This window comes from Pristiophorus japonicus, chromosome 3 (assembly GCF_044704955.1).
Source record: "Pristiophorus japonicus isolate sPriJap1 chromosome 3, sPriJap1.hap1, whole genome shotgun sequence".
NCBI classification, from domain to species: domain Eukaryota; kingdom Metazoa; phylum Chordata; class Chondrichthyes; family Pristiophoridae; genus Pristiophorus; species Pristiophorus japonicus.
In genome coordinates this window covers 35,668,754-35,696,033 of record NC_091979.1, presented here as the reverse complement: position 1 = coordinate 35,696,033, position 27,280 = coordinate 35,668,754, and positions in this window count along the sequence as shown.

Below are 27,280 nucleotides of genomic sequence, written 5' to 3'. Positions count from 1 at the left end.
GCCTTGTTGCACCACAGACTCTCAAACATCTTTTTACTCATGATGGATTGGCTAGCGCGGTGTCCAATTACATGGCTACGGGTAAGGCATTCAATTTTACATTTAGCATTATAGGTCGACATTTCGTTGAAAATGTGTGCACCCCGTGTACTTCAGCATCTGCCTCCTCACTCTGTGGCTCGAAATTGCTTTGATCCACCATGGACCGATCTTCCTCTGCCATGTGGTGGTTAGCAGGTTTTGCAGAGCTTGCTGCTCGTTTGCAAGCTTGTTGCATATGCCCCATTATTCCACAGCTCTTGCAAACATAGCCTTTGAAGCGGCATGAATAGGCTGAATGGAAGCTTCCACTCAGCCTACAAGGTATGAATTGCCTTGCATTCATTCTTTGTTGGGGAGTCTGAGTCATCTGGGTCACCTGAGGCCTGCTGGCAGTTGCAGACTCGTGGGTTCTGCCCTGTACATTTCTGCTCGCAAACACAGTTCCAGTTAATTTATGAACATTGCTCGCTCTTGTGTGCTGAGAGATTTGTTTGCTGTTATCACTGGTGGACATAAACGCCTGTGCTATCGCAATGGCCTTACTGAGGGTCGGTGTCTCTACATAGAAACATAGAAAATAAGTGCAGGAGTAAGCCATTCGGTCCATCGAGCCTGCACCGCTATTCAATGAGTTCATTGCTGAACATGTAACTTCAGTACCCCATTCCTGCTTTCTTGCCATACCCCTTGATCCCCCTCGTAGTAAGGACTACATCTAACTCCTTTTTGAATATATTTAGTGAATTGGCCTCAACAACTTTCTGTGGTAGAGAATTCCACAGGTTCACCACTCTCTGGGTGAAGAAGTTTCTCCTCATCTCGGTCCTAAATGGCTTACCCCTTATCCTTAGACTGTGACCCCTGGTTCTGGACTTCCCCAACATTGGGAACATTCTTCCTGCATCTAACCTGTCTAAACCCATCAGAATTTTAAACGTTTCTATGAGATCCCCTCTCATTCTTCTGAACTCCAGTGAATACAAGCCCAGTTGATCCAGTCTTTCTTGATATGTCAGTCCCGCCATCCCGGGAATCAGTCTGGTGAACCTTCGCTGCACTCCTTCAATAGCAAGAATGTCCTTCCTCAAGTTAGGAGACCAAAACTGTACACAATACTGCAGGTGTGGCCTCACCAAGGCCCTGTACAACTGTAGTAACACCTCCCTGCTCCTGTACTCAAATCCCCTTGCTATGAAGGCAAACATGCCATTTGCTTTCTTAACCGCCTGCTGTACCTGCATGCCAACCTTCATTGACTGATGTATCATGACACCCAGGTCTCGTTGAACCTCCCCTTTTCCTAATCTGTCACCATTCAGATAATAGTCTGTCTCTCTGTTTTTAACCACCAAAGTGGATAACCTCACATTTATCCACATAATACTTCATCTGCCATGCATTTGCCCACTCACCTAACCTATCCAAGTCACTCTGCAGCCTCATAACATCCTCCTCGCAGCTCACACTGCCACCCAACTTAGTGTCATTCGCAAATTTGGAGATACTACATTTAATCCCCTTGTCTAAATCATTAATGTAGAATGTAAACAGCTGGGGCCCCAGCACAGAACCTTGTGGTACCCCACTAGTCACTGCCTGCCATTCTGAAAAGTACCCATTTACTCCTACTCTTTGCTTCCTGTCTGCCAACCAGTTCTCAATCCACGTCAGCACACTACCCCCATTCCCATGTGCTTTAAATTTGCACATTAATCACTTGTTTGGGACCTTGTCGAAAGCCTTCTGAAAGTCAAAAGTTTTCGTAGGATGGTCTCATGGCCAATGCCCAGTACAAAAAAAACTCTGAGCATTTGCTCCAGGTAGCCATCAAACTCACATTGTCCTGCAAGTCGCCTTAGCTCGGCGACATAGCTTGCCACTTCCTGACCTTCAGATCGCTGGCACGTGTAGAACCGATACCTCGCCATCAGCATGCTCTCCCTCAGGTTAAGATGCTCCCGAACCAGTGTACACAGCTTCTCATACGACTTATCTGTGGGTTTTACTGGAGCCAGAAGATTCTTCATGAGGCTGTAGGTCAGTGCCCCACAGACTGTGAGGAGGACCGTTCTCCTTTTTGCAGCGCTTCCTTCTCCATCCAGCTCGTTGGCTACAAAGTACTGGTCTAGCCGTTCGACATAGGCTTCCCAGTCCTCACCCTCCAAGAACTTTTCCAGGATGCCCACAGTTTTCTGCACCTTTGCGTTGGATTCGTATTCTCATCACCAGTTATTGTCTTTCTAACATAGATGAGGCTGCACGCAGGGAGGTTAAAGTAATAGTGACCTCAGTCTTTAATAAGACACTCCAGAGTGAGGAACAGGCCTTCGGGACTGGCTTATATACAGTGCTCCCAAGGGATGCTGGGATCCCTTGGGACTTCAGGGGTGAGCTCCCTGGTGGCGGAACATGGTATTGCATGCTTTATAGATACACAACAGAGCCCATACAGGAATCCTCTCCGCGCAGAACTGAAAAGCATGGAGGGAATTTCCAGGAGATGGCTCAAGTTGTGAGGCGATGACTCCCGAGGGAGGTTTCGGGGCTTGGCACCGATGAGGAATTCTGTCCGGATGGGATCGCCCCACATGCTTGAGCCTCCTTGACTCACCTAGTGGAGTCAGTGCCCAGTGCTGTTTTTCGTGTCATTGGCCGCGAGCCGAACTTCGTCCCAAGATAGGTGCCATGCCAGCTATTCTGGCCACATCCAACCTGCTCCTTCGCCATCCAGTCGGTCCCTGACTTTGGTCACCTTGCCAGGCACAGCCCTCTCGTCCGCCTTCCACCTAAAACTGCGCTCATGGAGTTACAGATTCCTGAGCAGTGGCTCCCGAAGGACAGCCACCACTCCAGATGGGGGAGAACTGCGCTTGGACCCTGATGAGTTCTGGTAAAAGACAGGCAGCACCCACATGAAGGCTCGGACGCCTCCCAGGTTTACAAACAGGAACTGCATGTCATAATTGAGGCAGTGCTGGTGGCGGAAGTACTACATCGCCAGCGCACACCATTTGGGAGGATGCGCGACGTACAGGTATCTCTGCAGGGTCTGAAGATGGAAAGTCGCAGCTTGGGTGCTCACGCACACCAGCGCCAGACCACCCTCCCTAAGCGAGAGCAACAACTCTGCAAACCTGTGAGCATACTCACAGGTGCATACATTACATCCACTAGTCATATTGTTGGTCTCTTTGGGTAAGATGGCCATTTCACTGCTACATTGTATCACATTACGGGCTTTTTACCGCTGTGACCCACATCCATAAGAGCTGGGTAACTAGGTTGAGAGTTTTAAACAGCAGACAGAGAAGATTTTAATGTGTTACAAGGTTTATTCAAATCTGGAACTCTTGAGACATCTGGAGGAAAGGAGACCCAAACAGTCTCGGACCTCTTTCCAAATGTACTGATTTTAAAAGTTTAAACCAGTGCCAAAAATGTCTAACGTCCATACTTCTACCTCTTCTAGCACAAAGTCCACCTATGGGTCAGTGAACCTGGCTATATTGTTTTTCAGGTGTGATGGCGGGGGGGCCGGGGGAGGCGGTTCATTGCCACGTTTTGATTCATTTTGTTGGTATTACCATATGGTCCTAAATGCTCCATTTCCAGTTTGGTTGAGTATTTAATTTGATTATTGCATCTTCCACCATCCGCAAACTTCAGCTCATCCAAAACTCTGTTGCTTGTATCCTAACTCACACCAAGTTCTGTTCGCCCATCACCCCAGAGCTCACTGACCTACATTGGCTCACAGTTCGGCAACACCTCGAATTTAAAATTCTCATCCTTGTTTACAAATCCCTCCGTGGCCTCTCCCCTCCCTATCTCTATATAGAAGTGGTAATGTGACTGGGCTAGTGATTCGGAGACAAGAGTTCAAATCCCACCACAGCAGCTGGGGAATTTAAATTTAGTTCAATAACTCTGGAATAAAAAGCTAGTATCAGTAATGGTGACCTTGAAACTACTGGATTGTTGTAAAAACACATCAGGTTCACTAATATCCTGTAGGGAAGGTCATCTGCTGTCCTTACCCAGTCTGGCCGATGTGACTTTACACCCAATGTGATTGACTCTTAACTGCCCTCAGAAATGGCCTACCAAACAGCTCAAGGGATGGGCAATAAATGCTGGCCTTGTCAGCGATGCCCACATCCCATGAATGAATGTAAATAAAAACCTCCTCCAGCCCTACAACCCTCTGAGATCTCTGCATTCCTTTAATTCTGGCCTCTTGCGCATCCCTGATTTTCACCGCTCCACTTTTGGCAGCTGTGCCTTCAGCTGCCTATACCATGGAATTCCCTCTCTAAACCTCTCTATCCACCTTTAAGATGCACCTTAAAACATACTCGTAGTTTGACCAAGCCTTTGGTCACCTGTCCTATCATCTCTTTATGTAGTTCGGTGTCACAATTTGTTTGATAACGCTCCTGTGAAGCGCCTTGGGATGTTTTACTATGTTAAAGGCAGCATATCAATTCAAGATGTTGTTGTATTTAAAGATGGAGGTGTCTCAAACTATCTTTGCCATGAAGCCAAAATGCAGGGGATTTGAGTATGCAGTGTTACCAGATGGATGTAACATATATACTTACTGTCACAAATCTGTTTGAAGTGCCTTTATGTCAAATACGCTAAAAATAGATTCCTCCAGCTCTGCGTGATGCTCATCCAATGGTTTGAATGGGATTTGAAAAAATCTGTCAACAGAAGTAACCTTGTTATAAGTAATAGGCAACACTTAACATTGGACTCGAAGCCTTACATCTTCAGCTATGATCTCAATAACAACAGTGCCCATAAAATATACTTTTTCAATTTTATTCTTAAATATTTTATTATTTATGGTAATGTACAAGGTTTAATTTTTAAAAAAATTTGAACATTGTATAATAGCTTTTAATCTTTCTACTGAGGAACTGACTGTATTTCACTTCCCTTTCTGTGTGGTGATCAGCATAACAAATGGTTCTCTATTCCGGCTGATAATCCTGACTGCAGCATTAGTGGATTGAACTGGGGATGATGTTTTTAAAGCCGGAATTTAACAAGATATTGCCAAGGAAAAATCAAGTGAACTAATTCTCCATTTGGAACTGCTGTATAATCACGCACACACTGTGATGACCTCTGCATATGTACAATCATACATAATGATGAATGCACAATTGTAATAGTACATGGAGCCACTGCTGGGTGCTACTAAGAATTCAATGAGCATTATGCATTAATTTGATGTGGACTGTGTCATTCCATGGGATACTGTAGGACTCAGAATTCATAAGCATGAATTTAAATATGTGGGAATGTTCTGCCATAACTTCTCCCTCCACTATCATATGCCCCCTTCCATAACCCCTACTCCCTCCTCTTGTGCATCCCCGATTTTAATCGCTCCACCATTGGCGGCCGTGCCTTAAGTTGCCTTGGCCCTAATCTCTGGAATTCCCTCCCTAAACCTCTTCGCCTCTCTAACTCTCTCTCCTCCTTTTAAACATTCCTCAAAACCTACCTCTTTGACCAAGCTTTTGGTCACCTGTCTGAATACCTCCTTATGTGGCTCGGTGTCAAATGTTGTTTGATAATGCTCCTGTGACGAGCCTTGGGACCTATTCTACAGTCAAGGCACTAATGGGGCCAAAATTGCTCCCCTCCATAAGCTCCAATACCGCCTCTAAGAGGTGGAAATGGAGCGTAGAGGCCTTACCATTGGCCCGGCCAAAATCCTCCCTGTTGGCCCAGTGATTGCCACTAAAGTGGCTGCAGAGTTCGCCGTGGCCCTCCCCTTTAACTGAAGGGAAGGGACATTGTGACGCGTCAGCACAACGCCACATGGCCGTGTTGTGCTGATGTCGCTGACGACTTGGATCGACGGCCGTTCTGACCCGCCCGTACTTCTGCCCCGCTCCCAACACCAACGCTCTGACCGGAAACAAGAAACAAAGCTGAAAATCATCGGATTGTCCACCCCATGCATCACAGTGGATGGAACACTTAAAAATCGATAGATGCGCCCTGTTTCGGGCGGAGGGCAATTTCGGCACCGAAATATATATATATAAACATGTTGTTGTTACAACAATATGGGGCTGACCTCCCTTTGCAAAGCCAGCATGCTCACATGACAGATTCACCTATGGCCAAAACTGCTCTTGCTCTCTGTGGATGTATGCATCTGTAATCCTTTGCTGTCTGTTCCTATATGTACCTGCAGCTTTCTCTTGCTCTTTGCGTTTCTCTGTACCCTTTCTTCCTCTCCTTGCTCACACCTTATATATGGTTCTCTCTGTCTCTTTAATCAGTGTTCCTCTCTCACTCTGTTCATTCCTGTGGCTTCCTCTTTGCTTGGCAGCTCTGACTTTCTGTGTGTATCTGTGGATTTCTCTATTCCTGTGCATATTTACAGTGGGTGTCTTCGACCTGTGAGTGTGTCTGTCTGTGTTTCCTTCTTTATTTCTGCCCCTGTGTATTTGTACTTCTCTTTCTGAATATTACATTGTCTAAACCTCAATTTGCATTCATATTCCTAATCCGTATAATATGCACAATGGAGCTGTATTTACCGCCATTCTCGGGAGGCTTCCATGCTAGCCTGCAGGATACAATTCAGTCATTTCGAAAATCCAAGATTATAAGCTCAGACGCCAGAATGCACCAAATTTTGAGAAAACCAGACCCTGTAAGAAGTCAGCCGATCCATTAATGAGTCGATTGAAATCCAGATTCTGCAGCTTCTGTGGGACCTCATTGCCAAGGCACCACAGAGAAGTCATCTTAATAAGCTCTCTTGAATAATAATAATAAATAAATAATACATAAATATTAATGGATATTTATTATTTTTTCATCCTTTTTTTTTCGCTTTTCATCCACATCCACTGTCACGTAATTTGGCCGAGTTTGTTAAACTGTTGCCCTGTAAAGTGTTTTGATGCATGATGTCTTCTTCATTTATAACATTTGACATGGAGCCCTTCAGTGACATCTTACATAGGCCTGGGGTCAACTTCCTTACATATCTGACATGTGCAGGCCAGGACCGTGCCGATTTCTGGGCGGGCTGCCGCACACCTCAAGGTCATCAGCAGGCCGGGGCCATTAGAGGGAGCAGCGTGCGGTGGCATGCCACGTCAGGGAGCAACATGTGCTGCTGCAGGAGGGCGATGGCCGATTGCAGTGCGGGCAGGTGCAACAGGAATGGCGAGATCGGGGTGAAGGAGCGGCAAGAGTTCGTAGCGGGATATGATCGGGCCCTGGAGAGGCGGGAGTTCGCGGCCCAGGAGAGGCGAGAACCCAGGGGCAGCACGGGCCAGCCCACACTGCGATATGTACGCGCACGAAGTCCGTGCAGCAGATCTGGTCTCCAGTCATCTTGGTTACTCCTCGCCACTGGACCAAGACCTAACTCTGTCAAGCCCATGTGGTGGCTGGTGTGCAACGACCACCACACGTTAAAAAAATTTACGCACAGGCATCTTCCACCCTTCAGGATGTAGTTCAGGTTCTGGAATATTAGGTCTTTCATTGAAACACCTGTGAACTCATCCATTTTCGGCGTGGAAGCAAATCATCCTCACTTCGAGGGACTGCCTATGGTGATGATATCTGACACGTAAATCCTAGAAATGCACAAATGTTCCTCAACTTAAACTTGAGAAATCTGATCACCTCATTTCAGAAATCACCTCCCATCAAAAATTCCATACCCATAGCCCTGAATCAATATTTGGTTGCTTGTTCATGTAGAATTCAACTGTGTCAAAATTCAGTGCCCTATCTGACCCTGAGCTGAGCTTTGAATCCTACATAAGAACATAAGAACATAAGAATTAGGAACAGGAGTAGGCCATCTAGCCCCTCGAGCCTGCTCTGCCATTCAACAAGATCATGGCTGATCTGGCCGTGGACTCAGCTCCACTTACCCGCCCGCTCCCCATAACCCTTAATTCCCTTATTGGTTAAAAATCTATCTATCTGTGACTTGAATACATTCAATGAGCTAGCCTCAACTGCTTCCTTGGGCAGAGAATTCCACAGATTCACAACCCTCTGGGAGAAGAAATTCCTTCTCAACTCGGTTTTAAATTGGCTCCCCCGTATTTTGAGGCTGTGCCCCCTAGTTCTAGTCTTCCCGACCAGTGGAAACAACCTCTCTGCCTCTATCTTGTCTATCCATTTCATTATTTTAAATGTTTCTATAAGATCACCCCTCATCCTTCTGAACTCCAACGAGTAAAGACCCAGTCTACTCAATCTATCAGCATAAGGTAACCCCCTCATCTCCGGAATCAGCCTTGTGAATCGTCTCTGTACCCCCTCCAAAGCTAATATATCCTTCCTTAAGTAAGGTGACCAAAACTGCACGCAGTACTCCAGGTGCGGCCTCACCAATACCCTGTACGGTTGCAGCAGGACTTCCCTGCTTTTGTACTCCATCCCTCTCACAATGAAGGCCAACATTCCATTCACCTTCCTGATTACCTGCTGCACCTGCAAACTAACTTTTTTGGATTCAGAGTTTCATGCACAAGGACCCCCAGGTCCCTCTGCACCTCAGCATGTTGTAATTTCTCCCCATTCAAATAATATTCCCTTTTACTGTTTTTTTTCCCAAGGTGGATGATCTCACACTTTCCGACATTGTATTCTATCTGCCAAACCTTAGCCCATTCGCTTAACCTATCTAAATCTCTTTGCAGCCTCTCTGTGTCCTCTACACAACCCGCTTTCCCACTAATCTTTGTGTCATCTGCAAATTTTGTTACACTACACTCTGTCCCCTCTTCCAGGTCATCTATGTATATGTAAACAGTTCTGGTCCCAGCACCGATCCCTGTGGCACACCACTAACTACCGATTTCCAACCCGAAAAGGACCCATTTATCCTGACTCTCTGCTTTTTGTTCGCCAGCCAATTCTCTATCCATGCTAATAAATTTCCTCTGACTCCGCGTATCTCTATCTTCTGCAGTAACCTTTTGTGTGGCACCTTATCGAATGCCTTTTGGAAATCTAAATACACCACATCCATTGGTACACCTCTATCCATCATGCTCGTTATATCCTCAAAGAATTCCAGTAAATTAGTTAAACATGATTTCCCCTTCATGAATTAATGCTGCGTCTGCTTGATTGCACTATTCCTATCCAGATGTCCCGCTATTTCTTCCTTTATGATAGTTTCAAGCACTTTCCCCACTACAGGTGTTAAACTAACTGGCCTATAGTTACCTGCCTTTTGTCTTCCCCCTTTTTTAAACAGAGGCGTTACATTAGCTGCTTTCCAATCTGCTGGTACCTCCCCAGAGTCCAGAGAATTTTGGTAGATGATAACGAATGCATCTGCTATAACTTCCGCCATCTCTTTTAATACCCTGGGATGCATTTCATCAGGACCAGGGGACGTTTCTACCTTGAGTCCCATTAGCCTGTCCAGCACTACCCCCCCCAGTGATAGTGATTGTCTCAAGGTCCTCCCTTCCCACATTCCTGTCACCAGCAATTTTTGGCATGGTTTTTGTGTCTTCCACTGTGAAGACCGAAGCAAAATAATTGTTTAAAGTCTCAGCCATTTCCACATTTCCCATTATTAAATCCCCCTTCTCATCTTCGAAGGGACCAACATTTACTTTAGTCACTCTTTTCCATTTTATATATCGGTAAAAGCTTTTACTATCTGTTTTTATGTTTTGCGCAAGTTTACCTTCGTAATCTATCTTTCCTTTCTTTATTGCTTTTTTAGTCATTCTTTGCTGTTGTTTAATATTTTCCCAATCTTCTAGTTTCCCACTAACCTTGGCCACCTTATACGCATTCGTCTTTCATTTGATACTCTCCTTTATTTCCTTGGTTATCCACGGCTGGTTATCCCTTCTCTTACCACCCTTTTTTTTCACTGGAATATATTTTTGTTGCGCACTATGAAAGAACTCCTTAAAAGTCCTCCACTGTTCCTCAATTGTGCCACCGTTTAGTCTGTGTTTCCAGTCTACTTTAGCCAACTCTGCCCTCATCCCACTGTAGTCCCCTTTGTTTAAGCATAGTACGCTCGTTTCTGACACAACTTCCTCACCCTCAATCTGTATTACAAATTCAACCATACTGTGATCACTCATTCCGAGAGTATCTTTTACTGGGAGATCGTTTATTTTTCCTGTCTCATTACACAGGACCAGATCTAAGATAGCTTGCTCCCTTGTAGGTTCTGTTACATACTGTTCTAAGAAACAATCCCGTATGCATTCTATGAATTCCTCCTCCAGGCTACCCCGTGCGATTTGAGTTGACGAATCGATATGTAGGTTAAAATCCCCCATGACTACTGCCGTTCCTTTTTCACATGCCTCCATTATTCCCTTGATTATTGCCCGCCCCACCGTGAAGTTATTATTTGGGGGCCTATAAACTATGCCCACCAGTGACTTTTTCTCCTTACTATCGCTAATCTCCACCCACAATGATTCAACATTTTGTTCATTAGAGCCATTATCGTCTCTCACAACTGCCCTGATATCATCCTTTGTCAACAGGATTCTATGTCCAATCTATTATCAGGGTTGGTAATGTTACATAAGAACATAGAAAATAGGAACAGGAGTAGGCTATACGGCCTCTCAAGCCTGCTCCACCATTCAATAAGATCATGGCTAATCCAATCATGGACTCAGGTCCACTTCCCTGCCCGTTCCCCATAAACCTTTATTCCCTTATCGTTTGAGAAACTGTCTTTTTCTGTCTTAAATATATTCAATATATTCCACAGCTCTCTGAGGCAGCAAATTTCACAGATTTACAACCCACTGAGGGAAGAAATGTCATGTATTCAACCAGCAATGTAACCCATGTATAATCTGATCTAAGTTGTACACTGTGAGAACAATGACCACTCGGTGGGAGACACTCCTAACCTGGACCTTCAGGTACAAAAGGGGAAGATCCACCCACCTTCATCACTTTGAGTGCTAAGGAATAAAGGACAGGTCACAGACTGACCTTCTCTCAAGCATGGGCCTCGTGTGCATTTATACTGTATAGTAAGGAGGTATCAAGAAATTTCTCCTCATTTCTGTTTTAAACGGGCGGCCCCTTATTCTAAGATCATACACTCTAATTCTATTCTCCCCCATCAGTGGAAACATCCTCTCTGCATCCCCCTCATAATCTTATACGTTTCGATAAGATCACCTCTCATTCTTCTGAATTCCAATGAGTAGGGGTCCAACTTACTCAACCTTTCCTCATTAGTCAACCTCCTCATCCCCAGAATCAACCTAGTGAACCTTTTCTGAACTGCCTCCAACACAAGTATATCCATTCGTAAACATGGAAACCAAAACTGCACGCTGATTTCCAGGTGTGGCCTCATCAAAACCTTATATAGCTGTCGCAAGACTTCCCTGTTTTTATACTCCATCCACTTTGAAATAAAGGCCAAGATACCAATAGCCTTCCTGATCAATTGCTGTACCTGCATACTATCCTTTTGTGCTTCATGTACAAGTACCCCTACGTCCCACTGTACTGCGGCACTTTGCAATTATTCTCCATTTAAATAATAACTTGCTCTTTGATTTTTTTTTGCCAAAGTGCATGACCTCACACTTTCCAACATTATACCTCTGTAATATTGTCCGCCTCAGCCCTTAGACCACTCCCCCCATTACTAAAAACACTCACCTATCATCTCCAGGATCAACACATCCAATGGCCCCAAATTCCATTCTGCATCGATTCCAAATCTTCCAAATTCCAAACCTGCATGTTATCCCACACGTAAACTTGCTCTCCATCACCCATTCCTCGAGAGAATGCACTGAGTTCCCATTGCCCCAGTGCGTTGAATTCAAAATCCTTGCACTTATTCAATAATCCCTCCACACGTATGCTGGAGTTCTTTGCGGATGTAACGAACAGGGTGGATAAAAAGGATCCAATGGATGTGGTGTATTTGGACTTCCAGAGGCATTTGACAGGGTGCCACATAAAAGGTTACTGCACAAGATAAAAGTTCACGTAGAAACATAGAAACATAGAAATTGGGTGCAGGAGTAGAACATTCAGCCCTTCGAGCCTGCACCACTTTTCAATAAGATGGCTGATCATTCACCTCAGTACCCCTTTCCTGCTTTCTCTCCATCCCCCTTGATCCCTTTAGCTGTAAGGGCCATATCAAACTCCCTCTTGAATATATCCAATGAACTGGCATCAACAACTCTCTGTGGTAGAGAATTCCACAGGTTAACAACTCTCTGAGTGAAGAAGTTTCTCCTTATCTCAGTCCTAAATAGCTTACCCCTTATCCTTAGACTATGTCCTCTCGTTCTGGACTTCCCTAACATCGGAAACATTCTTTCTGCATCTACATGTCCAGTCCTGTCAGAATTTTATATGTTTCTATGAGATCCCCTCTCATCCTTCAAAACTCCAGTGAATACAGGCCCAGTCGATCCAGTCTCTCCTCATATGTCAGTCCAGCCATCCCGGGAATCAGTCTGGTAAGCCTTCGCTACACTCGCTCAATAGCAAGAACATCCTTCCTCAGATTAGGCTACCAAAACTAAACACAATATTCCAGGTGAGACCTCACCAAGGGCCTGCACAACTGCAGTAAGACCTCCCTGCTCCTATACTCAAATCTCCTAGCTATGAAGTCCAACATACCATTTGCCTTCTTCACTGCCTGCTGTACCTGCATGCCAACTTTCAATGACTGATGTACTATGACACCCAGGTCTTGTTGCACCTCCCCTTTTCTTAATCTGCCGCCATTCAGATAATATTCTGCCTTTGTATTTTTGCCCCCAAAGTGAATAACCTCACAGTTATCCACATTATACTGCATCTGCCATGCATTTTCCCACTCACCTATCCTGTCCAAGTCACACTGCAGACTCTTAGCATCCTCCTCACAGCTCACACCACCACCCAGTTTAGTGTCATCTGCAAACTTGGAGATATTGCACTCAATTCCTTCATCTAAATCATTAATGTATATTGTAAATAGCTGCGGTCCCAGCACTGAGCCCTGCGGCACCCCACTAGTCACTGCCTGCCATTCTGAAAAGGACCCGTTGATCCCGACTCTCTGCTTCCTGTCTGCCAACCAGTTCTGTATCCACATCAGTATATTACCCCCAATACCATGTGCTTTGATTTTGCATATCAATCTCTTGTGTGGGACCTTGTCAAAAGTCTTTTGAAAGTCCAAATACACCACTTCGACTGGTTCGCCCTTGTCCACTCTACTAGTTACATCCTCAAAAATTTCCAGAAGATTTGTCAAGCATGATTTCCCTTTCATAAATCGATGCTGACTTGGACCGATCTTGTCACTGCTTTCCAAATCCGTTGCTATTTCACCTTTAATAATTGATTCCAACATTTTCGTCAATACCGATGTCCGGCTAACCGGTCTATAATTATCTGTTTTCTCTCTCCCTCCTTTTTTAAAAAGTGGTGTTACATTAGCTAGCCTCCAGTCCATAGGGACTGATCCAGAGTCAATAGACTGTTGGAAAATGATCACCAATGCATCCACTATTTCTGGGGCCACTTCCTTAAGTACTCTGGGATGCAGACTATCAGGCCCCGGGGATTTATTGGCCTTCAATCCCATCAATTTCCGAACACAATTTTCCACCTAATAAGGATATCCTTCAGTTCCTCCTTCTCACTAGACCGTCGGTCCTCTAGTACTTCCGGAAGGCTATTTGTGTCTTCCTTCGTGAAGACAGAACCAAAGTATTTGTTCAACTGGTCTGCCATTTCTTTATTCCCCATTATAAATTCACCTGAATCTGCCTGCAAGGGACCTACGTTTGTCTTCACAAATCTTTTTCTCTTCACATGTCTATCGAAGCTTTTGCAGTCAGTTTTTATTTTTCCGGCAAGCTTCCTCTCATACTCTTTTTCCCCCTCCTAATTAAAACCTTTGTCCTCCTCTGCTGAATTCTAAATTTTTCCCCGTCCTCAGGTTTGCTGCTTTTTCTGGCCAATTTATATGCCTCATCCTTGGATTTAACACTATCCCTTAATTTCCCTTGTTAGCCACGGTTGAGCCACATTCCCCATTTTATTTTTACTCCAAACAGGTATGTACAATTGTTGAAGCTCATCCATGTGATTCTTAAATGTTTTCCATTGCCTGTCCACTGTCAACTCTTTAAGTATCATTTGCCAGTCTATTCTAGCCAATTCACAGGATTTGGGGTAATATATTAGCATGGATAGAGGATTGGCTAACTAACAGAGAACAGAGAGTCAGGATAAATGGTTCATGCTCTGGTTGGCAAGTAGTAACTAATGGGGTGCCGCAGGGATCAGTGCTGGGACCCAAACTATTTACAATCTATATTAATGCCTTGGAAGAAGGGACTGAGTGTAATGTAGCCAAGTTTGCCAACGATACAAAATGGGAGAAAATGCAATGTGTGAGGAGGACAGAAGCAATCTGCAAAAGGACATAGACAGGCTAAATGAGTGGGCAAAAATTTGGCAGATGGAGTATAATGTCAGAAAGTGTGAGGTCATGCACTTTGGCAGAAAAAAATCAAAGAGCAAGTTATTATTTAAATGGAGAAAGATTGCAAAGTGCGGCAATACAGCGGGACCTGGGGGTGCTTGTGCATGAAACACAAAAGGATAGTATGCAGGTACAGCAAGTGATCAGGAAGGCCAATGGTGTCTTGGCCTTTATTGCAAAGGGGATGGAGTATAAAAGCAGGGAAGTCTTGCTACAGAAATATAAGGTATTGATGAGGCCACACCTGGAATACTGCATGCAGTTTTGGTTTCCATATTCATGAAAGGATATATTTGTTTTGGAGGCAGTTCAGAGAAGATTCACTCGGTTGATTCCGGGGATGAGGAGGCTGACTTATGAGGAAAGATTGAGTAGGTTGGGCCTCTAGTCATTGGAATTCAGAAGAATGAGAGGTGATCTTACCGAGTGGGCATCCTCTTAGAATAAGGAGCTGCCCATTTAAAACTAAGATGAGGAGAAATGTCTTCTCTCAGAGGTTTGTACATCTGTGGAATTCGCTGCCTCAGAGAGTTGTGGAAGCTGGGACATTGAATACATTTAAGACAGAAAAAGACAGTTCCTTAAATGATAAGGGGGCAGGGAAGTGGAGCTGAGTCCATGATCAGATTAACTATGATCTTATTGAATGGCGGAGCAGGCTCGAGGGGCCGTATGGCCTACTCCTGTTCCTATTTCTTATGTTCTTATGTTTTCCCCATCTCTACTCCTGCAGCCTCCTCTAGCCCTGCATGCTGGCATGTGTTTTCTGCTCTTGCATATTTCCCTCTTTCTGCTGCACTTTTGGTCAAAATGCCTTCAGCCACCTTGGGCCGATATTCTGGCATGTTTCTTTCTCAATCCCTGCACCGCACTCTATCACATCTTCCCTCCTTTCAACAGGCTCCTCAAAGTCTACATTGTTGTTCTTGTCCATCTTGCATTATTGCCTCTGTGAGGTGTTTTTGCGTATCTCCCTACGTTAAAGGCACGGTATAAATACATGATTCTGTAACATTTGGACCTGCTTAAGATGTTATGGGGAGAAAAATAAACACACCAGCCACAGGAGCGCCTCTTAAAGGGGAGGCCACCATCCTGCAGCCCCGAAGTCCGTTATGGGTGCCGGACTGTTGGCCAGGTCAAGGGCCGCCTTGGTGATCCAGTGGTGGCCGCCTAAGCGACTGCAGAGCAAGTAGCGGCCCTCCCTTTTAATTGAAGGGAAGGGCGTTCTGCCATGTCTGCACTATGCGGGGCATCCACGTAGCGTGGACGTTACCGGCGGGACGCTGGGCTCCGGAGCACGCTGTTGGACTCAGCGCCACCCTAATGCACCGAGAGTTCCCCTCCATAGATGCAGAGCACCTTCGATAGCACTCTGCCTCCGTTAAGGGGCGGAAGAGCCGCATTCTGTGCCTGGGGTGGAACTTCCGGGCTGGGCGATAAATGTTCCTGTTCCGGAAGATTACCGCCCCCAAACGGGTTGCGGGGCAATTTCGCCCCCTAAGTATTTTAATGCCTTTTATAAATTATGGGAACAAAAATAATCTCGGTTATCCTTGTCCTACTTATATATTTTTCTTTTCACTATTCTTTCGTTTTGCTTTCCTTTGCTCTCCTTCCAAATTGTGTCCAATATCTTGCATTTTTGCTTCACATTTTTTATCTCCATAAATAAATACAGCTAGAGATTTGATCTGGGATGCACCATGGACACTAGTTGAATTGTCACTGTATCTAGACAAACAACCTTCTTAAGGAATGCAGGATGGTCACCCAGGGTCTATGGGGTCGAAACTGCCCATGACGCCATCGCCATGCGCAGCGACTCCTTGGTGCCACACACCAACCCCTACCGCCCTGCGGGGGATATTGCCTCCTGGCCCGCGAGGCCAACGTGAGCGGGTGCCACCGCCAGCTGGGCTCTAAGACCAATCCAGCGACTAGGGCGGGACTTCCACGCCGGGCACAGGAAGTACCGCCCTGAGCAGGTTACCGCCTCAAATCGGGGAGCAGGGCAATATTACCCGCTATATTATTCCCTGCGCATGGGAATATTTATGGAATCTGTTCTGATCATTTTGAATGTGTTTACTTGGACAGTCTGCTCAGCTGTTGAAACAACAGAATGAACAGATAATGTGAATATTAGAAAATAAATATGCAAAGGGCATGGGTTTATTGCCTCCATTTCCACCCTACCCCGCCCCCCCTCCCCCCCGCCAGCTAAGGGACATTGTGGACTTGTGGGAGACCCTTGTCAAAACTCGCCAAGGTTTCTTTGGCAACACCTCCCAAACCCGCGACCTCTACCACCTAGAAGGAGAATTGCAGTGGGAGCATGGGAACATCGCCATCTCCAAGTTCCCCTCCAAGTCACACACCATTCTGACTTGGAAATTCCTTCATCATCGCTGGGTCAAAATCCTGAACCCCCTTCCTACAAGCACCGTGGGATTTCCTTCACCACAAGGACTGCAGCGGTTCAAGAAGGCGGCTCACTACCACCTTCTCCAGGGCATTTAGGGATGGGCAATAAATGTTGGCCTTGCCAGCGATGCCCCCATCCAGTGAATGAATGGGAAAAAAACAACAATAAACTGTATGTACTCGCAATAGAACTTAATTTGCTTTTAAACTGGACATGTGTGGAAAAAAATAATCTTCAGTTTATGTCAATAAAATAACCAGACTACTTACTCAGATGGATGCTCTCAATTGAAAGTAAATGCTTAAAATAGTCGATTGAAGGATTCCACTGGGGATTTGCTCCATCTTGAAAGCTCATCACGTCATAATCGTGATCAAACTGTGCATGAAACATATCTGCATATTGTAAAGGGCAGCATCAATTCTGCACAATTTGCCACAAGCAATAATGTGATTGCTTTGCTTATGTGAACCCTAAATACCTTGGTCTAAATTTATGACTGCTGTGCACCCATATCGTGGGAAGGAAAATCAAGCCTAACAGATGAAAGCAAAAGGGGGAAATTGCCCCTTTTTATAGCCCCTTCGGGGGTGCGCTAACGGGGCACAGTGGCATTTGCGCCTAGGGAAGGGGGATGACACCACCTACCTGAAAATTGCCCTGGAGGTTTGGGGAGAGCTGTCTCAGTAACGTCATTGCCGTGCGCGCCAACCCCTGTCCGCCGGCGGGGGAAATTGCCCCATGGATCATAAAGCTGGTGGATATCCATCACCGGGGCGGCCCTTAAAGGGGAGGACTTTTGCTCCCCGGGCTGTCATCTTTATTTGTCGACCGACCCTTGCATCGGCTGAAAAATGGCAGCCCTTGCGTTGACTGGGCTGCCAACATGAAGCCAGCAACTCCGTTTTGAATGCCAGGCTGCTGGACCGGTTGATCGTGTCCCTGCTGGCCCAGTGGCGGCCAACAGAGGGCCTGCAGAGTGTGCAGCGACCCCCCCTTTAATGGAAGGGGAGGGGCATTGTAGCACGTAAGCGCTAGGTGGAGCGTCTGAGTAGCGCTGGCCTGCTTCGTGTGGCGCTGGGCTTAGTGCCACGCTACTGCCCTGGGAGCGCACCTCAATGGAAGTGGAGCACGGGAGAAGGTGCTCTGCATCAATTGAGAGCGTAGGGACGAATTCTGCATCAGGGGCGGGACTTTCGAGCCGGGCGCAGGAAGTCCTGGCCCCGGAAGGGTAACACCCTCAATTGGGGCAAAAGGCAATTTCCAGCCCCAATTGTTGGACAGCTGGTATATGGACCTAAAGTTTGGTAGCTCAAACCGCATCTCATACCTTTTGTCCACATACTGATTTCGTCAGCCATTTATTTGACATGAAAAGTGCAAACAAATGTCTGAAAGGATGAATAACAACAAACTATTCCAGTCACCTAATGCTTCTTGTGCGAGATTGATCAACATAAAGAGGGCCAGCAGTCTAGACAGAGGCCCCAGCAGCGACCCTCACTTTTAATGGAAGTTGTGATGAAGCTCTAACATTCAGCCACCAAGGTGGTGCTGAAAGCAATAAAGACAGTATATTTCAGCCATACATTTACCTATCCATGGACTGTCGAATTCAGCTTCCTAACCTGCTGTGCAAGTGTGCTCTGGCATGAGTTATTTCTTTGTTACTTTGCTTCGACCCAGATATAAATAGGACAAGAAAGGTTAAAACAAGAAAAGCAAATCTGGCAAATCAACACAGCTTGTATTGTTTCTAATAATAGGAAATTGGCCTGTGGATAGAAAGTTGATTGGGATTGTTTGTAGGTTATTATTAATGCTTATTGATATCGATGGGACGATCTCTACATTACAACAGTGACTACAACTCAAAAGTACTTCATTGGCTATAAAGTGCTTTGGGACGTTCTGAGATCATGATAGGCACAATACACAAGTTATTTATTTTTCTCTTTAAATCACTAAATTATTTCCCCCCCCCACCCCTACACGGCAATTGCAACACTGCCTCTGTAAACTGCACAGCCTTTAATGCTTGTGTTTTCTGGCCCCCTAATAGGCAAGCAGCAAATGGCAGATGTTAATCACATCTGGTATATGCTGACTCTATGCAAATGTGCTGACCCCAAAAATGCAGACATGTTCAACACAATTCATGTTGGCTGCACAAAAATATCACACTGCCTGCTAGGCTGAGACCAAAATCAGCCCCGTTGTCAGTAAGGCAAAGCCAGCAATGTGTTAAAGGAAAAGTCAAGAATTCATCTCCAACATCTTGTAACCGATAAACATGCTAACTTGGCTGGTATTGATAAACTAGTCACTTATGCATAACTTCACCATATTAAACAGATGACAAGCGATGGGGGCGGAATTACCCTGCGCCCTGCTCAGTGTCGGTATCCTGCTCAGAGCGGTACTTCCTGCACCCGGCGTGGAAGTCCCGCCGCAGCCGCTGAATTGGCATTACCGCCCCCTCAGAGGAACTGGAGCACAATCTCGCGCGCTCCACTTCCTGTAGGGGCGGGTCTAGTGGCGCGAACGGGGCACGACCGCGTAGCTCTGAGGCATTTCAACGCGCCTTCCCTTTGTTTTAAAAGTTGGGCCGCTGCCCACTCTGCGAGGCCCCTGATGGCCACCAGGGCGTGTGCAGCCCGGCACCCATAACGATGGAGCCAACTGGAGAGTCGCCAAAAGCTGCCAAGATAGGGGTGCAGGGCACTGGCACCCTCCCCATTAAATTTCGCCCCGCGAGCAGATGTCGGCCCGCTTCGCGACTCGCAAGGCTGGCGTTGACATTCGCTCGCACCAGCCTCGTGGGCTGCATCACAATATCTGCCGCGGGGCAAAAGGGGGTCAGCGCACAGCGCTGAGGGGTTGCTGTGCAGGGCGATGACATCATTGCCGGTTGTGCAGCAGCCCGGGGAGCTACCCATAGGGCACGGTGCTGCTGTGACAACGCCTCCACTAACTCGCGGGGAATTTCTCGGGAGCCAGTAACGCACACCCCCTGCCCCTTCGGCCCCTTGGGCAAATAATGTTTAGCGCCCCATTAGCGCCCCTCGGAGGTGCTAACGGGGCGGTGCAAGGTGTGTCAATTTCGACCCCATGTTCTTTGAACAAAGAGCATTTGGCCTAGAAATTCAGGCATGCCTATTTTTGGGCACCCGGGGATGCAGAATCCAGTTTCCTACATTACCACAGTAACTGCACTTCAAAAGTACTTCATCGGCTGTAAAGCGCTTTGGGAGTCCGACTGTCATAAAAGGCGCTATATAAATGCAAGTCTTTCTTTCGTTCCTTCTCAGCGGCTGAAAGGTGAGGCCTGATGCGCAACTGATATTTGGCCTTCGGCCTCATTTCCATGAAGCATTCGAGCTGTGTCAAGGTTGCAGTGGCCCTTGGGTTAGTGTGGAGGAGGGGGTGACCAGAGGGATCGATAACTGGGGTGGGAAAGGAGGGGAAAACCAATCGGAAGCAGGTGGGGAGAATCACTGGTTGGGGGGAGCGTTCGGGCCTCAAGTCATTTGTGGGGGTGAGGAGCGGGGGTGAGGAGCGGCCCATGTTCTTTTAATATGGTGTCGAATGAAACATTCCTGCTCTTCCCAGATACACGTACAGATAAATATGGGAGGGTGCGGGGGTGGGAGGGAGGCCTTCATACCAGTTAGCGTCACGCTGTGCTGTAAGACCTCAGCATGTGGTGAGTGAAGCACTGGGACGTTCTAAATCAAGAATGGGCTTGGCATGATGCGCAGGACTCTAAATTAAATCAATTATTTCTCCCTTTTAATGTTCCCGATGTGCGCCTTCCCGCCAATGCAATCACCTTAGTCAATATGGCGGGTGGCGCACTTCCCATCGCCAATGCGCGCGCGCGCTACCTGCCCGCCATGTTGTAGGTTTAGGTGACCGTTTAGCGCCTGAAAAATGGCCACTGTGTGGCTGACTTTCAAGGTCCAAGTATTTAGTGAATGGTTGAGGTAATGAATGTCCCAGGAGCGAGGTCGGGACCCAGGAGCGAGGTCTGGACCCAGGAGCGAGGCCGAGCCCGGCAACGAGGTCGAGGTCCAGGAGTGGCGCAGCGTGGCCCAGCAGTGGGGATGGGGCCCAGGGAAGGTGCAGCACGGGCCAACAGCGAGGTCGAGAGGACAGCACTGCATCCTATGAAACCCAGAGAGAGAGGACCTGTGGGAAGCAGGAAGGAGGACAGTAGGAATATGTGCGTGTGTGTGTGTGTACTAGGCCCATGCAGCAGAGCCTGATCTCCAATTGAATTGGATCCCTTTGCCATTGGACCAAGACCTTGCTCTGTCAAACCTATATGGTAGCTGGTGTGCAACGGCCAAACTACGTTAAAATAATTCACGCACAGGCATCTTCCACCCTTTAAAATGAAGTTCAGGACCTGGAACGTCAGGACCCTCATGGACAACTGTGACAGACTGGAACGCCGCACTGCTATCGTTGCCCGGGAACTCAGAGGTTTAAGTCATCCTTGACTCCGAGGGACTGCCTAAGAAGAAGAGAATGTCACTAAGTATCATTATTGAATAGGACCCCCTGGTTATGTCTGGAATAGAATGGGGGAAAGACTGGAGATCAGTTGCATAACTAAACGTACGAAAGCTGCTGTAAAAGTCTCTCAAGAAATTAAAGCGTTGTGCAAGTCAGATATCAGGTTTGCTTTTTACAGCTACATTTGTAAAATTCGATAAGCAGCATGAATGGTAAATGTTTACAAGACAAAATCAATAGCAAGGATAGACTACTTCAGGAAAAGTGAAAATTAAGGGCTTCGTCAATGCTGAAATGAGGAAACTTGTTTACCAGGGTTCCTGGAACTAATAGTTCATTTGTAAAAAGGCTACTATTCTAATTATCGTTATTTACTTCTTTTTCTGCAAGACCCTCACAAATTCCCTCTTACAAATGATGCTATGCAACGGTTAGAAAAATGGTAGATTATGTAGTATTTGTGATCATTCTGTCGCCTGCTATTTGATGCCGTTAAAACTTACCAAAGGTAGAGCAGCTCTTAAAATAGCTCCCCATGCTAATGTGCCATCAAGCATGTCAAGTACTTCTGCGACAGAATCCAAGAACTCCCTTCAAGAATGCCGAGTGTGTTTTATTGCTTTTCCTTAAGCCTTTGGTACTTATGAAGGTTGCAAGCTAAATATAAATTCAAATAGCTATTTATTTTCAAACAGAACATACTGGTCATCAACGTTCCCGTTAAGCTGCGTGGCTGCATGATGGTTTGGGGGACCCATGCCGGCTTTTCAATGGGAATAATCGTGCATGCACCGCACAGCCGTTTAAAGGGCCCGTGCACCCAAAGAAACAATTGCAGGGAGCATTGCTGGTCATGACATTATGCTCTGGGATAATGGATATGAAGGTTTAGAGTATATTGAAATTCCCGTCTCTGCTATTTTAGTGGAGGGGTTGATCAATTGACTTAAAATTAGTTAATACCTCTGCTGAAATAGCGGGAGAGGAATTTAGAAATTGTATTTTTGATTCCAAAGTCTAAATCGTTAATGTAAATTGTGAACAGCAGTAGTCCCAGCAGTGATCCTTGTGGGACACCACCACCTACCTTCTGCCACTCTGAATAATGACCCTTTACACCTCCTCTCTGCTTCTGTCTCGAAGCCAGCTAGTTATCCAGTCTGCTACTTGTCCCTTGACACCATATTCTCTGATTTTGTTCATCAGTCTATTATGTGGTACTTTATCGAAGGCACTTTGAAAATCTAGATAAATTACATCTACTGCATTACCATTGTTTAATTTCTCTGTTGCCGCGTCAAAAAATTCAATAAGTTTGGTCATGCTGACCATTCGTTATTATATTCTTGGTTTCTAGATGTTCTTCTATTTTCTCCTTTTAGTAGGGATTCCGTTATTTTTCCTACTACCGATGTTAAGCTGACTGGTCTATAATTCCCTGGACATGCTCCATCCCCTTCTTAAATATAGGTATTAAGTTAACTATCTGCCAGTCCTCTGGCATGACACCTTTTTCCAATGAATTATTAAATATGTGTAGTAATGCGTTTGCTATCTCTTCCCCAGATTCTTTTAAAATGCGTGGATGTAATCCATCCAGAGCAGGGGTTTATCCTCTTTGCGTTTGATTAGTTTATTTAATATATCCCCTCTTTTTATTTTAAATGCTCTTATCTCATTACAAATCTCATCATCCAATGTCATGTCCACCTGTTCTCTCTCCCTGGTAAATACTGAAACAAAATAATTATTTAATATTTTTGCCATCTCTCTATCGCTACCTGTGGTATTATCCTGTCTATCCCCTAAAGGTCCTATTCCCATTCCAACATTTTTTTTTGATGAGCCTATAAAATATTTTACTATTTTGTATTATGTTCCTCCATAATTTAATTTCATAGTTCCTCTTTACCTTCCTAACTGTGTTTTTTTTACTATTCTAATCTCTTTGTATTTTTCCTTACCATGCACTCCTCTGCTGTCTATGTACTTAATGTATGCCTCTTTCCTTACCCTCAATGTTTCCCTTATGGCTTTATTCATCCATGGAGTCTCATTAGTGTTTAGTTTGTTCTTCCCTTTTAGCAGAACATATTTCCCTGCACTCTGTTGAACACCATTTTAAATGTTTTCCATTGCTGTTCTACATTGTTTTTTTCCAATATTGTTGTCCATTTTATTTTCCCAAGTTCTATTCTCAGCCCATCAAAATCAATATTTCTCCAATCAATTAACTTGGTTTTCATCATACTTATCTCCTTTTCAATTATCATATTATGGTCACTATTGCCTAGATTTTCCCCTACTTTAACTTTTCTGATCTGCTCTGGTTCATTCCCCATTACCAGATCCAATACAAATCTTCCCTTGATGTGTGTTTTACATACTGGGTTGGAAAGGAATCTTATACACATTGTAGGAACTCCATTCCCTTATCCCCTTTACCTACCTCTTCTGTCCAATTAATATTGGGGTAGTTGAAATCTCCCATATTTGCTGATGTATTCATACCACCAAGATACGGGTGAAATAATTTTGTTAACGATCAATGACCAGGGGACATAGATTAAAAGTAATTGGTAGAAGAATTAGAGGGCAGTTGAGGAGAACATTTTTTTCACCCAGAGGGTGATGGGGGTCTGAAACTCACTGCCTGAAAGGGTGGTAGAGGCAGAAACCTTCATTGCATTTAAAAAGTACTTGGATATACACTTGAAGTGCCGTAACCTGGAAGGCTACGGACCAAGAGCTGGAAAGTGGGATTAGGCTGGGTAACTCTTTTTCAATCGGCACAGACACGATGGGCCGAATGGCCTCCTTCTGTGCCATAAATTTCTATGATTCTATGATTCCTTGACTCCCTTTAACAGTGCTACAGTTTATTTTATTTGCGCACACAAATAAATTCTGCAGGAAATGTATATAAAGGTTGAGGGCATAAGCTGAACCTCACTGATGTACAGGCTTCAGACCACACATAACATCAACTGCGTAAGAAATTAAAAAAATAAACTCACAGATTCACTATCCTGGTCAGGGCTTTGAGTTGCAGAGAAATCATATTCCATTGCACGTCGCCAGATTGTCCATTTATACCATGGCTTAAACTTGATACGTTTTTAATTAAACTTTGCTTTTTATATAATTCTTTATTGGCAGTGGAGCAGTATCCACTGATTTGCTGCAAAGCTTTCCTGTGAATCATTCTTATGTGTCATGCAGTCAAGTGTGGATAATCTCAGGGGCTGCAAACTGCTGGTGCTGTGATAGCCAAGGTTGTTGTAAAGGTAAGTTCGGAATTCTCTGAAGCAACAAATGGCCTAGAGTCACTGAGAAATCACTAGGGCAGGAACTAATAGGGGAAAGGTTTTAATTTTATTTTGCTATGCTTATATGTCTGTGTTGTTTTTTCTCAGCTGTGGCTCAGTGGATAGCACCCTCGAGTCCCACTCTAGGAACTTGAGCACATAAGTTCAAGGCTGACATTCCAGTGCAGTGCAGAGGGAGTGCGGCACTGTTAGAGGTGCCGTCTTTTGGATGAGATGTTAAACCGAGGCCCCGTCTGCCCTCTCTGGTGGATGTTATTATTTAAATAGGGAGAGATTACAAAATGCTGAGGTACAGAGAGATCTGGGGGTCCTTGTACTTGAAACACAAAAAGTTAGCATGCAGATTCAGCAAGTAATTAGGAAGGCAAATAGAATGATGGCCTTTATTGCCAGAGGAATGGAGTATAAAAGTAGAGTAGTCCTACTAGAACTATACAGGGTGTTGGTGAGACCACACCTGAAGTACTGTGTACAGTTTTGGTCTCATCATTTAAGGAGGGATATACTTGCATTGGAGGCAGTTCAGAGAAGGGTCACGAGGCTGATTCCTGATATGAAGCCGTTGTCTTATGAGGAAAGGTTGAGCAGATTGGGCCGATAATCATTGGAATTTAGAAGAGTGAGAGGTGATTGTATTGAAACATATAAGATTCTGAGGGGGCTTGACAGGGTAGATGGAGACAGGATGTTTCCCCTCGTAGGGAAATCTAGAACTAGGGGGCATAGTTTCAGAATAAGGGGTCGCCCATTTAAAACGGAAATTAGGAAAAATTCCTTCTCTGAGAGGGTCGTGAATCTTTGGAATTCTTTACCTCAGAGAGTTGTGGAGGCTGGGTCATTGAGTATATTCAAGTTGGAGATAGACAGAATTTTGAATGATAAGGGAATCAAGGGTTATGGGGAGCGGGCAGCGAAATGGAGTTGAGGCCAAGATCAGATCAACCATGATCTTATTGAATAGCAAATCAGGCTCGAGGGGCCAAATGACCTACTCCTGCTTCTATTTTTTACGTTCTTAAAATATCCCATGGCACTATTTCGAAGAAGAGCAGAGGAGTTATCCCCGGTGTCCTGGCCAATATTTATCTCTCAATCAACATACCAAAAACAGATTATCTGCTCATTATCACATTGCTGATTTGAGAGCTTGCTGTGGGCAAATTGGCTGCCTCATTTCTCACATTACAACAGTGACAACACTCCAAAAGTACTTCATTGGCTGTAAAGCATTTTGAGACGTTTGGGGGATGGGGGGAGGGGAGGTCATGAAAGGCGCTATATAAATGTTAGTCTTTCTTTCTTTCTTCCATTCCTCCAAGAGCGTGTGCCAGGCTGCCTGTTGGTGGCCCGGCCCGGCCGAGCCCGAAGGCATGTTTGTCGGGCTGACTTGGCTTCGGCCGACACAAAAAAATAAGATGGTGGCCATGGCAGTGTGCCCTCCCCTTTAATGGCGGCCGCACCGCCATTTCAAACACAGTGCACCGACAGTAAAAGCTGTCGGGGGCATCAGCCGACGGCTGGAAGACTTTCTCAGCTGACTTTCACTTCCGGTGCGGGACATCGGCAGTGCACGCTTTGATGACGCACTTAGGTGGCTTCAGCAGCAGCGGGGCGGAAGTGGGGGAAGCGGGGCAGATAATATCACCGCCGGAAAAACCCCCGAGGAGGATTTTACGAGCGACAACCGTTCAACGAAAAATCAGCGGCCATTCGACTTCGCTGCGTGACCACCGCTCTCCGGCCTTATCGGGAGGCTATATTTCGGCCCCCTCCTCTTAAGTTTGTCGTGAGTATTTTTTAATTTCACTATTCTAGTTTGAGAAGATTTGGCCCAGGTTGGAGAGCCCTGCCTGACCCTGGTGATGATGTGGTGAGTAGCGACACCTGACAGGATCTCCCGCGGAGAAGATTGGTAAAAATAGCACTATGCACCCTCCAGTTGATGCCATTTTTTATTTATGCAAGATGTAGCAGGTGGGGACACGTCAGGCTGTAGCGTTGCTGGCAATCCCTTCAGATTGCCATCTTCTGCTCAGTTTATTCAGTCAGACCTCATCTGAATAGGATGGTATTTTTAGGTAATATTTGCGAGCAGTTTAGTATGAGTGGAGATGATTTAATCAAGTGCTGTGTATTTGCGTAAGAGAACATTTTAATCAAAGAATCATTGAAACTTAAGATGCATTTATATAGCACCTTTCACGACTACTGAACGTCTCAAAGCCCTTTACAGCCAATTAAGTACTTTTGGAGTGTCGTTACTGTTGTAATGTGGGAAATGCTGCAGCCAATTTGTGCACAGCAAGCTCCCATGAACAACAATGTGATAATGACCAGATAAACTGTTTTTTTTAATGATTATTGAGGCATAAATATTGTTCAGGTCACCGGGGTTAACTCCCCACCTCTTCGTCAAAATAGTGCCATGGGAGC